Here is a 14,703-nt window from a genome sequence, read left to right as displayed (position 1 = left end):
GGATTTAGTGAAATGGAAGTGGGATTAGGCTATACCCCAATACAAATTGCTCCCAAATGCTGTTAGTACAGCAGTGGCCTTCACGCTGGTTCCATTCAGAGTTCATTGGAAATACATCACTTTGGAAAATTTTTATACACAACAGCCTGCTTTTTAAAACCAGTCTATTAATTCTGTGTGCTGGGGTATTCTTTCTCATATGGTATTACTCCACTAAAATGTTTTATAAGATACTAACCCTTTGAAACCAATTTGGGATACATGGTATAAGGTTTCATGTAACACTTCATGGATTATATATGTGATTATGATGTATTATAGGTTTTGGTGTAAATACAGAATTAAAGATTGGTTACTGAATATAAGAGCAGTTTATGATGAAAGCAAAGCACGTGTGAGAATGAATGGAATGTTTAGTGAATCGATCAGCATTGAGGAGTGAATAAGACAAGGTATGCAATGTCTCTGGTTGTTTTAATGTATTTCTAGAAATACAAGAATTGGTTTTGATGATGGAAGAGATGTGTTCATTGGGGATTTGACTGTAGGTGAAATTTTGTATGTAGATTATGCTTGCTTGCTTGCTTTGTTTGGCAACCCAACTCATGCAATATACCCTTGAGTGGCTCACAAACGATAGGAAAAATGGCACAAACAGTAAAAAAAACACAAAAACCAACTTAGAAACTCCCAGCACCTCAATCTGCAACATATCCCCACATATCCAGGAAGAACTTTAATGTGTGTGTGTGTGTGTTCAATTTTTATTGAAAGTTTATTAGTAATAAAAAGTTTATTAGTAATAGAAAGTTTATCTGTAATAAACATTACAGATGTTTATTGAAACATCTGTAATGAGAACTAATACAAACTAAAATAGAACAGAAAAAACAAAAGAGAGAAGTAGAAAAAGCTGAAAGTATAATAAGAAAAAAAGGTAAAAGAAAGTAAAAAGATAAAAAGAAAGATATAAAAAAGTAGCTTCCAATATTCTTCACAGCAGTTATAAATACAATTATATTTTAGCTTCTCTCTCTAAAGTTTATATCATTACACTCTTCTTTCTATAATCTATCCTATCTAATCATCAAACACATAAATCACAAGGTTTTTTTTTTATTTTCATGCAAAAAGTCCATAGGGGGTTTCCAGTCACCAATAAATATAGTTACTGTCTTTTCTCTAATCAAAGAAGTAAGTTTTTCCATCTCACAAGTTCTGTCAATTTCACCAACCATTCCTCCATGGTGGATAATGCTGAATCTTTCCATCTTTGTGCATATAGTAATCTCGCCGCAGTAATCATATATTGAAATAATCTTCCATGGCTTTTTGCTAACTGTTTATCCACCAAGCATGATAAAATGTCCCTTCATGTTGTTCACATTTCCAGTATACGGTTGAATTGCCTTTATACATTCTAGATAATTTCTTTCACATCGTGTACCAACGATACACCATTTTATAAAAATTCTCTTTAAGATTGTAACATAATATAAGTTTCAACCCTTTTAATCATGTTTTCTCATTGATCCATCTGTATATTACAGGTAGTCCTTGAGTTACGGTCATTCATTTGGCGACTGTTCAAAGTTACAACGGTGCTGAATGAAGGAATTTATGAACCAGTCCTTGAAGTTCTGGCCATTGCAGCTTCCCCACAGTTGCATGAACAAAATTTAGGCCTGGCAACTAGCTCACACTTAAGACCAGTTGCAGCGTCCCACAGTCACATGATTGCCATTTTCACCTTTCCCTGCCAGCTTCCTCCAAGCAAAGTCAATAGGAAGCTGGCAAGGAAAGTTGCAAGTCACTGGGGTAAGTCTCCCCCCGCCCCCAGCCTTTCTTCATTTGCACTCACCCTGCACCTTCTTTCCACAGCCTCCCTGCGATTGCATGCACCCTGCGGCCTCCTTCCTCGGTCTCCCTGTACTTGCATGCACCCCCATGCTCTTTCCCTGGACTCCCTGCAATCACATGCACCCCACACCTGGCCTTTCTGAGCTCACACTGCACCAAGCAAACTCTTCTCTTACTTATGTGTGGTCTGTGCCAGGCCTTGCAGGGTCTCTCCCACCCCCCTGTGGCACCCCCACGCTCCTCACCTGGGACTCCTTCTGCTTCCCGCTTAACAACCCACACATCTTAGGTTACGACAACAACCGGGGCTACCTGGATTACCATCACTAAATGATGTGGTCATGTGATGTCACGCTTTACGACTGCATTGCTTAGTGATGGCAATCCCAGTACCCATTGCAGTTGTAACTTGATGACTACCTGTATAACCAAAATTCTTTATCATACATTCTTTAACCTGGTCTTTCTCTATTTCAAATTTCAACAGAAGTCTATACATTTTAGCAATTACATTTTCATCATCAGTACACAATTGTACTGAAATTCTGTGTTCCTTTGCTCCATACCATAAGTTTGTTATCTTTAGAAAGAACTTTACTGGGCTGCAGCCTCATGGTACCCCAATACTTATGGGAAAAGCCAGGTAGGTCTTTAAGGCATTTTTTAAGGCTAGGAATGTAGGGACCTGCAGGATCTCAGGAGGAAGGGTGCTCCAAATGTGGTTGGTTGATAAACCAAATGATTTGCAGCAAATATTATATTGTTGGGTTTGTGATGTTCCTTGAGCTTGCTTGTCTTCCTGCAGACATTTCATTCTTCAGGCGAGGTAGCATCATCAGTGTTACTTATCTTGGTAATGAAGCAAGATAACAGAACACAAGAATCCAACAATCTTGAGGTACATATGTTCTCCAGTATGGCAAATATTAGATTGTAAGATGCTGTGAGAAGCATGGATCTGGAAATTAATGTATCAGATACCATGGTAGTTGTCTTTGATAGGAAAAAGTAAGTGAACATTTACCAAATGCCAGAAAACTAATGCAAGTAGATGAATTCATGTGCCTTAGTAGAATAGGGAAATGGAAAGAATTTTAAAATGTTCAGATCTGGTATAAAAATATTAGGTAGTATGTGGTCTGTTGCAAGGAGTGAATATTTGTCAAAAGAAGTTAAATTGGCTGTATATAAGAGCATATATAAAAGCATATTCTGGCCAGTTTGTTATGTGGAAGTGAGTGTTGGGTATGTCAGGAGGATTAAAGTTAAACTGAATCGAGTTGGAATGCGATGTTTAAAAAGTGGGCATCATCAAATAAAAGGAGATAGAGTCAATAATTAATGGATGCTGAAGGAATGTATACTGAATACAAAAGTGAATGATCTGTATAAAAGAAGAAAAAACATATGAAAAAGATCAAATCATAAAACAAATATACGAAGAACAAATGAATGAGTCGAGTCCTTTGGGAACTGAACAATCTATAAATAAATGTATAAATAAGTTCACATTCCATAATCCCATCCCATATTTACAACCCTAGGAGTCGTAAAATAAGTGTTGGTTTTAATTCTGAAGTCACATGGTCAACATTTCAAAAATTATACTATACTATGGCTGTTTTTTTCTGTTCTTTGCCTCCAAGCACTTTCCTTAAAATTACAGCATTCCATTTGGACATATCCAAGTAAGGGGGACCTTTCAGGATTGTTAGCTCCATTGTCAAACTGTTCTTACTGTTAAAAGTTTTTTCTTAACAAAAACAAAAAGTTTTGTTAATTTTGGTGAGTTTTAGTTTAGGATTTTTGTAAGGATATAGTTTATTATATAATAGTGTTATAGTCCACACATATTTGCTACACACTGTAATTACTGTATAATGTCTTATAATAAACTTTGACCAATTTTTTAATTCAATCAAAATTACAATAAAAGGAACATTTTTCCTAACACTCTATCATTCAGTACAACTCTTCCTTCCTGTATCTTAAATCTAGTATCTTACATCCTGTACTCTGAAACAAAAGAAAATAGATGTTGTCCTTCTTCTGTGCTACATCCTTTATATTTTGGAAGACTGCTCTGAATTACCTTTTTTCAAGGATAAAGATACTAGCTCCTTCAATCTGTCTTTTTATACCTTAGTTTGTAGTAGCTTGGTCATCCTCAATACCTTTTCTGAACCTTTTTAATTCCTCTGAATCATTCTTAAAAGATTCCATCCTCTGAAGGGGGAGTCTGATCAAAGTGGAATGATTATTTCCCATGATTTAGAAATCACATTTTGGTTGATAGAGCCTAAAACTTCAGTTTGTTTTTTTGAAGCCATATAACACACCTGATTCACATTCAGTTTGCAATCCATTATTATTTCAGGATCTTTTTCACAAGTACCATTACCAAGTCAGGTATCCACCATCTTAGATATGTGCTTTTGATTTTTGTTTCCTAAGTAAAAAGTAAATGCACTTGTGTCTATTAAATTTCATTCTGTTACTTTTGGACCATTTCACTGATTTATTAAGATCATTTTTAATTATATTACTTTCTTCCTATTAGCTACACCATCCAGTTTTCTGTTATCTGCAAATCTGATAAGTATTCCTTTATTTCTTCATCCAAATCATAAATTACAATATTGAAGAGTGAAAGGTCAAGGACCGATCTTAGTGACTCCCCACTTGATACCTCTGTCCAATTTTATGAGGAACCATTGATGACTTGCAGTATAATGAATATAACTGCTCTCTAGTCATGTATTGATTAATTTCCCCCTTTTTAAAACGTACAATTTGAAAACAACTTTTTGAGATCTCTGTGAACCACAATAAAGCTTTGTTCTAGAAGAAGAACAACTTAGTATTCTAGATGCTCTTTGCTTTGCTTTAATTGGCTCCAGAAATTGCACAAAATGTGGGCAGAAGATACACTGATTGAAGGAAATAGGTTTCTATTAATATTCTCAAATATTATCTTAAATTTAGCTTTATTTTTTTCATCACTGCAGAGAGGTCCAGAACCGCAGTGTTGTTGGATGCTTGGGCCATACTATTCACCGGTGAAGTATGAGAATAGCAGTTGGGCAGATTAAAAGAATAGAGTTAAACATTTCTCACATATTCTGGAACTCTGTCACCATTAAGTTCAACAACGAGGTTCAACAACAGAGTTAACAAATCTTGTCTGATCGGTAATTTGTGCATTATAGCCCTTTTGTCTGAAGAAATAAAAGATGAAGTGTAGGATGTCCTGAACTGTTCAATGGGTATTACCAGACGTGACTTAAAATCCTCTAGGGAATTGAACTGAGCTCCCAGTTGATTAGTCAGTGATGTTTCCCAGGCATCTTCCATTGTGCCAAATCAGGGATTCTTCCTACAGCAAAAATCTTACCATTGCAACAGGAACAAAGAGGAATCTGGAACCTTGAAGAGTGGAAAGCATTCTATAAAGTTTTTGAGGGGGGAGGGTGTAGTTCAGTTCCTTCCCATACAGATATTAAACCATTGATTACTGATTGATTGAATTTAGACACTTCTTTAATCCAGTTGGACTCTAGGCTGTTTACAGTTTGGTGATATCCTTGGTACAATGTTATCTATTTCCTTGGGCCCTGACATCTTTTTAATTGTATGTTGAATGAAATTATTCAAACTATGGTTGAATTGATTTCTAGTTTCTGATATAAACAAAGAAAACTTTGCACTTGTCCAATACTGTGAGTGGCCCATACAGATAAATGCATAAGGTGGCATATGGCATAAAACCATGTATATCTATGAGAGAAGAAGAAGAGTTATTCATTTGCATAGTATGCAGAATGAGCCATGGGCCTATTTATGAATTGTGCTTACATATTCATTTTAGCACAATTTATGCATGCTTGCTACAAACTATATTTAATGGGCTTGTTATTTTGTGGTGCATTTAGAATAAAAAATCCCTCAAAAGTATTTATCTAAGAGTATCTTAGTTTGTAACAAATAAGTAATAAAGGTTGTGTTTATATTTGTACAGCTGCCTCATAGGTACTTCCACTATAAGTGCAGTGGGGTAGGACAAGAAATACTATAGATGAGATGCACTTGTACTTCCCAAGTAAATCAGTAGCTTTTACCATTCACATTAGTGGCATAAAATATATAAAAATACATAAAAAAACACTTCATAGTTTGACAGAAAGTTGTGATATAAATCAAATAATAATACTGATATTTTCAATATTTCATTGAAAATCAAGTGTATCACTTTGATAGGTTAGAAAGAAAGGCTGAAAACAATAAAGTGCATTTCTATAGGATGGGGAATAGTTGTCTTCATAATGGTACTTGTGAAAAATATCTTAGACTAGTAGTTGATTGGAAACTAAATATAAGAGATATGGCTACAAGAAAGACTAATACAAATATAGGTTGCATCAACAGGAGTATACAGATAGTCCTCACTTACCAACCACAATTGGGGCCAGCAACTCCATCGCTAAATGGCATGGTTGTAAAGTGAAACATCACGTGACTATGCCTAACTTATGACATCAGTTTATCAGTTCCAGCAAATCATCCGCAGTTATTAAGTGCAATGTCACATGACTGTGACTTGCAACTTCCTGATGGTTTCCCCATTGACTTTGCTTGTCAGAAGTCACTGTGAAGGTCACAACTGGCAATCACGTGACCATGGGATATTGCAACCATTGTAAATGTGTGCCAATTGCCAAGCGCCTGAATCAGGATCACATGACCGTGGGGATGCTGCAATGGCCACAACTTTGAGGACTGGTTGTAAGTCTCGTTTTTCAGTGCCATCATAACCTCAAACGGTCACTGAACAAGTGGTTGACAAGTGAGGACTACCTGTAAGTTCCAAATCCACTTTATTTAGCTTTTGTCTGACACCACCTTAAATACCGTGTCCAATTCTGAGTATCACACTTTAAGAAGGATTCAGAAAAATTGGAAATTGGAGAAGTGCAAAAAGAATGATAAGAAGACTAGAAACTAAAGTCTGTGAAGAGTGATTTAAGGAATTGGATATGTTTGGACTTAAGGAAATGGCCATTGATTATGTGCTATCAGGTTGGTGTCAACTCTTAGCAATCACATAGATGGACCTTCTCTAGGATAATCTGTCCCCAACCTGGCCCTTCAGATCTTCCAATGATGAACCCATCACCATTGTAATCAAGTCCATTCACTTTGCTGCTGGTAGTCTTCTTCTCTTTCCTGAATGCCATCCAAAATGAGGGGGGCATCATCTGGCAACCTCAATCAATTTACATTGTTTATCCACATGATTGTCTTGGTAAAATATAGTTTACCATTTCCTTCTCCCACATAGGATGAAAGGATGTTTTGCATTGTGTCAACCCAACAAGCCAGACCAGACTGATAAACCCATGCCATATGGGTCAGGTCTACTTTTATTGTAACAGCTGTAGTAACAGAATCTTGCAAGTCTAAATGTGCTCCCCCTCATTAACTTTATCTTCATAAGAATTAGGGAGGGGCTTGTCTGAGACATTTTCTCAAGTTATTTTCTTGGCACAGAGTCAAGCCCTGCATATCTGACCATTGCCTTGCATCTCTTCCCCCTGTCCTTCAGGCCATTCCCTATGCCCTTTACACATTGTTACCAAAAAGATAATTGACCTTCTTCATCTTCCTACATCACAGCTGCCTGATATAAGTGCCTGTTTGCTTTAGCTGGACAGCTAAGTTTATCTTCATGCCTTGAGTGATCCCAAAGTATATATTTCTGGCATACACCCCCAATGTTCTTCACTCATTCATCCCAGGAACAGTAACGCCATCACCATCACAATGAGGCAGCATAGCAGGACTTGTGGGGTGGCCATAGACAGCACATTTCTAATACCTGAAAAAATGTCACATAGAAGACCTGTTTCTATCTCATGCCAGAGTTCTGGACATGGAATAGTGGATTTAAGCTTCAGGAAGGCTGGTTCTGATTGAATGTTAGAAAAGGCTATCATCAGTAATGGAAATTTGACAGCAATTACCTGAAGAGGTAGTGGGCTCCTCTTTACTGAATGCATTTAACTGCAGCCAAAAAGCCATTTGTCTAGGTTGGACTCATTACCTAATCTATTATTCTTACCTATGCCATCTGACATAGATTCTTTCATTTGGTAGTTGAGAATTAGGAGAAAAAATGTGTTTTAATTTTCTACAACCTCATTACTAAGTATATAGAAATCTTTGCAGCTTATTGGAATTTTCAGAGTGTCTTCATATTTCCCCATATAATTACATTATTTTCCATTGGATCCATTCTTCTGAAGGGGAAAAATATATGGTTAACTTGCCCAATTCCTTTTAAAGTAAACCTGTCTTTAGTGAATTGGTGATTCAGGTATTACTCAGGATTTCTCAAGTATATCATTTTCTATGAATATGAAAAACTGTCCCATGGTCAAGTACCTTCAGATGTTTAAGCTCAAACCTTTGATAAATATGCAAGAATACATGTAGCTTTTAGCAAAGTAGTCCTGTACACCATCTTGTAGAAATTGACATTGTACTATCAACAGGGACCATGAAAAAGGGCAGCAGTTTTAACTAAAAGTTATGTTCTTCACGTAGTCATCTATGTAGTATCATACTGAGCTCTCCTTTCCTACTGCAAGCCTGCTTAAAAGTTGATACTTGTGCAATGATTGCAAGAATGGGAAAGTGTGACAGTAGATGAAGATAAGCTATCTTTTCAAAAACTACTGAGACCATGCAGTATTCCATATTCATATTCCATATGAGCTACTCCAGATGTTGAATTACCACCTATTATCACATTGTGAGTTAAGTTCAGAGTTGTTAGTTCATTTATATGAACATCTGCTTTAAACATGAAGAAACCTATTTTAATGAGCATCAAGCTCTATATGCCATAACAAGTTGTTTTAGTATTTTCTTCACAATCCCTTCTGAAATTTAAGATGAAGAAAGAAAGGATTTATAGGGAAATCAAAGAAGGATTATCAGATAGATTTTCTTGATCAGGACTCCGGTGTATATGTGCATGTGTGTGTATATAATTGTAGAGTTATCAGATCCTAGAACCTAACAATTTAGTTAGTTTATTTAAAAGATGTTGTGTTTCTACCCCCAAACAAAATGATAAGCACACAAACGATTGTTACAAAATTTTCAGCATGCTATCTTATCCTAAAAGCTAATATATCTTAAACACTTAAGTTAAACTTCACCTGGGTAACATGCAGGAAAATGCTATTATTGTCAAACATATCTAGTGAGTACCAGGTTGTGGCACCTTTTTTTAATTTCATTCAAGTCAGCTAAACTGAACCGCTGTGCATTGTCTTTGTCTTAACTGGCTTGTAGATCACCCAGTTACATTCATGAAGGATGGTGTTTCTTAAAGCACCCAGAAACTTGGGATCAACCCATTGCTGTCTGCATCAGGATCTGAAACATAGGGCTCTCTTCTGCACTGTCAGTCAAAGAGATCTATAACATAGTATAACCAGCTAGGGCAGAAGAAAGAAGCCCATGTCTTCTACATGCTCCTTGCCTCTTTGCAACTTCATAGACTTTACCATTCTGGTGGCTGATACATTAAAACTCTTGTGTTAGAAATAAATATCCCCAGTTTGACCTGCTGTGGGATCAACTCCTTCCTCAAAACTTTGTACTCTCCCTTTCAGATGACTTTCACTCTGCTCCCCAGTCAGGGGTGGGGGATGGCTTGCCCAAATTTAAGAACCACTGACCTAGGGCTTCTACTGTTTCCTCACAAAATATCTGCTGAATCAATTAACAGCTCACACACAGATGCATCTTGTGCTAGACTTCTAAGCTTATAGACACCCCACTTGATTCATTCTAGTATACACAGACATTATGTATGTTAGATACATGTACATTAACTAGATTCAGAATCTTTCTTAATTTTCATTTCACCATGACCTGTTCCATTTGCTGATATTAAAGTGAGAATAGGCTTTTTAATTGTAAATGTTCATAAAAGCCAGTTCTGTATCTCTTTGGTGAAAGGATTATGAATTGCCTGAACATTCTGTATTGTGCAAATGCCCTTTAAAAAAAAGAAAAAGAAAAAGAAACTTGGGAGGTTGCCTTCTTTTTAAATTAATGTATACATTCTGACTAGTTTCTAAAGATATGACCTCTGGGTGACCTCCTTTAACCTTCCCCTTAATTATTTGTTTGAAGACAGAGTAGCGTTCTCCTGCTGAGAATGAAGAACCATAATGCATTGCAGTCCTGTGAGTAAGAGAGAGTTGTAAGGAAGTGGAAAGGGACATAAATAAGGGGACCACCAGATGTAAATAATAAAAAGTGGTTGGAACTGAAATAAAAACTGAAAAAGCAGTTTAATTTACCTTATGAATGGCTAAGTTGAAGAAGCAAGGGTCAGCAAGGCTCAAAGTAGAGGAGAATCTGTTGTGTGTTACTAGTCCAAGTACAGTATGTGCTTCTTTAGTTCTGTAAATCTTGCCATCTGCATACATCATTAAAAGCTCATTGAAAAGAAAACAGTCTTATCAGGCTTTTCTGCTAATCTCTTTTGGCATTAAGTTCAGCTGATAAAAGGCATGCTGGGTGCAGAAGCTCAGGTCAGTTTTGGTTTGGTCAGTGTGGCAACTTATTGGAAAAGGGCTAAGCAAAATACTAGCAAAGGCTTTTGTCTTGAAGGAGTATGAAATATTAGAATATAGAAAGTTAGAATGTTTTGTTTGGAACATAGCTGGAGTGACAGAAATTATTCTCTACAGAAACGAACTATAAAAGCAGTCTTTATTCACTGACAGTTGCCTTTGACTAATTGTAAGTCAGGATATTTTTTTTCACAATTTGAGGTGTATTTAAATAGTAAGTAATGTCTTGGATGTGTAAACCAAAAGATACAGAGTCGCCTGAAGAATCTTTGGAGCATATATGGATCATGTGCCTCTTGGAATCCCCACTAGTATTCTATTCCAGAGGATGTTTGCCTTTTTCATCATCATACCCAGCTAAGATATACAAACACATGGAAGGGGTAGAGTTGTATGCACTGCCCTGACTCAGTTTTTCTGTTCGTGTTCCTTCTAGATTGAACAACAAGGCCTGAAGCGGAATTCTGCTTCCATAAGCTTGAATATGGGTATAACTCTTAATTGTGATTGGAAATCTTGGGGCATACCCAGACAAAGCTGCTCCTGTCCTGTGCTCATTCCAGCTTGTCTGTAAGCCATCTTAAGAAAATCCTGTCCTGACTGAGACACTTTGGCAACAACTTCCAAGGTATTCAGTCCAGACAGCAGGCTGTCCTGTTAGACAATTTTCCTGTCGCTGCCAGACACCAAGCTACCGCATCCTTCCATTGGATAGTTCTCCTCTCTGTTCCAGGAAAGCAATTGCCAATCACTTTCCTTCATGTGAATGGGACATATATATGTCCAGATAGATGGATGGATATTCTCCATATCTGTATGCATTCATACATGCATATGTGTATGTGTGTATATATAGTATGTAGGTATATGCATGTATACACATCCAAAGTTAAATTGAATTTATATATACAAAGGTAAAATATCAAAATACCCAACAACAAAAAACTTTATTACTGCCCTTTTGCTTTCTAATAACTTTTAGAACTAATATTTACCCACAATGCTGTAATAGCACAGTGGTTATAACTCTTGCCTGGTAAATAAAAGGTTGTTGGTTCAAACACAAGCAGAAATGTGTGGGATTTGTATTACTATTTTTTTTCTTCCCTGAGCTTATGTTTTTCCCTGTGCTTTTTAAAAAATAAGTCCAGCAGTGGATCATTTCATATTTTTTTAACTAATTCAAGGTACAAAATTATCACCCTCAATTCCCAAAGAGCCCAAATAATCTAGGGGCTACTTGGGAGTGGGCTGAAACCATTTTACTTCAGTTGAATAGAAAAATGATGAGATCATGCACCACTAGATATTTAAAAGAAAAAACAGAGGACAAATAGGAAGCTTGGGGGAAAATAACATTAAAAAAATCAGCTGGGTTTCAAACCAGCAACCTTCTATTTACAAAGAAAATGTAATAACCATTGTACTATTGCAGCAATTATAAAGGTAGCTCTGAAAGATTTTGGAGACTCTAGTAAGCATTGACTAATTTGAAGGGGCATTCCTGCCTCTGTGAAGTAGCTAATGGATTCCAGGTGTTAGTTTGCAAGAAATTGAAGTGCTTTATCCCAAATGGACAGGAACACTCAAGGTGATATAGCATGAAAAAGTGTACTTCAGAAGTGGAGCAGAAAAATGTGTCCTGAGGTCCCTTTGATGATGAGTGCAGGATTAATAGAGGGCAGCATCCTCTAGAAACATTTGCTGACCCATTCTGACAACAGGGCAGCCATGCAGTGTGGATAAATCCTTGCTTTATCCTAATTATCTAATAGTTCTGTTTTCATTCAAGCAAGATATAAGCCCTCTTCAAGCCTTGCTGCAGAAAATTTGGAAATGGAGGAGTGGACTTGGTACACATAGAGACCTTGAGAGCAGGGCCAGTGTATTTTTGCAGTAAAGTGGATTTGAAATTCTGGAAGAAATGTGGTGTTTGTATTTGCAACCCAAGTGCTTAATGTTAAAGTAGTCGTGATTGATTTGATAGATGAGTTATCTATATTAACTACTGGCCTTATTTAAAGCTTACTGAAAATTTCTGTGAACTTGTGTGCGGTATGCACTGATTCTTGCTGAAGTTCTATTAGACAATGGACATGTTTAGTATTCACAAGTGGGTTACACAGACCCTAAGGTTCATGCTTATTTGCATTTCTAATACTGGATGAAGCTTAAAACACCAAGGCTAGTCCTTCCATTATATAGAGTGAGGTGAATGCCTCAGGCAGCTGATTTTCAGTGTTTTGAAGAGTAGGATTTTACAACCAAAGGACACAGGGCTATATGAAGCCCTCCTAAAACCTTGGGTGCAGCCACCAGGAGATTTTCCAAAGTTGTCACTGAATTATAATTGTTAATCCAGTGTTGTCCAAACTTGGCCACTTTAAGATGAGTGGACTCCAACTCCCAGAATTCCCCATGGCTGGCTGGGGAATTCTGGGAGTTGAAGTCCACTCATATTAAAGTGGCCAAGTTTGGACAACACTGCTGTTAATGTGACCGGGGGGGGGGAATTATAGGGTATAATCATATTAATTATGTTCAATGTTATTTGAGACAAATTTATTTTTTGGCCTACATTTATCACCTTTTCATCTTGTCCAATGCTAGGGATGCTTTATTTTTTTGGTGCCTTCAAGTCAGTTTTTGACCCCTAATGACTGCCTGGACTCATCCCTGCAGTTTTCTTGGCAAGGTTTTTCAGAAGTGATTTGCCATTGACTTCTTCCTACGGCTGAGAGAGAGTAACTGGCCCAAGGTCACCCAGTTGGCTTTGTGCCTAAGGTGGGACTAGAACTCATGGTCTTATGGTTTCTAGCTTGGCGTCTTAACCACTGCACCAAACTGTCTCTCAAGGATTCTAGGACTAGGTTAAAACTCTGCCTCAATTTTGTATTTGTAAAATGGGATTATTGGAAAATACAGTAAATTAGGCATGCTGCATACCCCCCAAAAGGGCATCTGTTGTGGCACGTAAGGTATAGCTGTCAGATCAGAGCTGCCAAACTCTAGAGCTGCCATCTAGTGGTCATCTTGAGTTTTGCAGTCCAGATCTGGTAGGCCTATCCAACATACCACTGAAGGATCAGGTCTTTATCCCAAAAAAGTATAATGGAGTTTGGATGAAGAAGCTAGGAAATTGTTATTTGTTTAGTTATTTAGTTTTTACTTACTTGTGAGATGTGTTTTCATAAGTGTCAAAATAACCTGGGCAGTTCTAGGGCCTGTGTTCCTTGTCTTGAGAGAGGCAACAGAAAACCTGAGGGTAGCCCTGTTGAACATCTCTATTAAAGTGCTGTAAAAGTCAAAGGATATGCATAACAACAATAGATAGTAAAATAAACATACCTTGTAAATTATGGCATCAAGTACCCTATTCAATTAATTTTTGGAAGTGAGGAATCATTGTCTCGGGGTTAACTTGAGCGAAGATTAACTGATGTGGGTTGTTATGCATTAACCTAATGGGGAAATATGCAAGCATTTATTTTTGAATTATCCACAAAATTAAATCCAGACTTTCCTTGCTAAATAATGAGTTTGCCTGATGTTCAGATGACTCCAGTGCTGCTTTAGTTATGGTACCTGATTGGAGAAGAAGTTATTTCAGGACTAATATTAAACACATGTACCTGCAACTCCCTCTTTCTATCAAGTTGAAAGGTGCCCCAGTTTATGGTTGGAAGGTGCCCTGTGCTCTCTGCCCTGCGTGTCCCACTCTCGCTGGAAAGGTTGCCCCCAGCTGGCACTGACCTCCAAATGACCCTTGACTTTACTGGCTGAAACCTCAGGAGCAGCAGAAGAGCAGGAGTTCTTTCTGGGCCCGCTCTTACTGCTGCTGCACTGGTGATAAAACTTCAGACAGCCTAATTGATGGCTTTGCTGACCTAACAATACCTTGTGAAAGCATAGAATAGCAAGTCTGGTCCTCATTTATGGACAGCTGCAATGGTGGCTGAATTGCTAGGGCTGAAAAATAAATAAGTCTTCTGCAGTCTTAACCAGATTTCTGGCTAATTGAATAATTTTGCATTTAGAAATAGTGGCTGAAATCAAGTATTCTATTGTGCACTTTTTAAAAAATATATATACTTCATATTCTTCTGGCAAGTTATATGATAGTCTTTTCTCAGGTTTTTTTTCTCCCTCTGCACTGCTGTTCGTCAACTTTTTAAAGGGTTCTAATGAT

At 37.2% G+C, this 14,703-nt stretch overlaps 1 protein-coding gene across 8 annotated transcripts in view; it reads left to right on the top strand.

The window, feature by feature from the left end:
• Nucleotides 1-14,703, top strand: part of MEIS2 (Meis homeobox 2) — a 269,315-nt gene that overhangs the window by 248,919 nt on the left and 5,693 nt on the right. The gene's annotated exons all lie outside the window — the stretch shown is intronic.

Source organism: Python bivittatus, unplaced genomic scaffold (assembly GCF_059951505.1).
Source record: "Python bivittatus isolate LINGU-HERP-01145 unplaced genomic scaffold, Pbiv_v1 ctg000480_np1212, whole genome shotgun sequence".
Taxonomy (NCBI): Eukaryota; Metazoa; Chordata; class Lepidosauria; order Squamata; family Pythonidae; genus Python; species Python bivittatus.
This window is presented reverse-complemented; position numbering and strand designations above follow the sequence as displayed.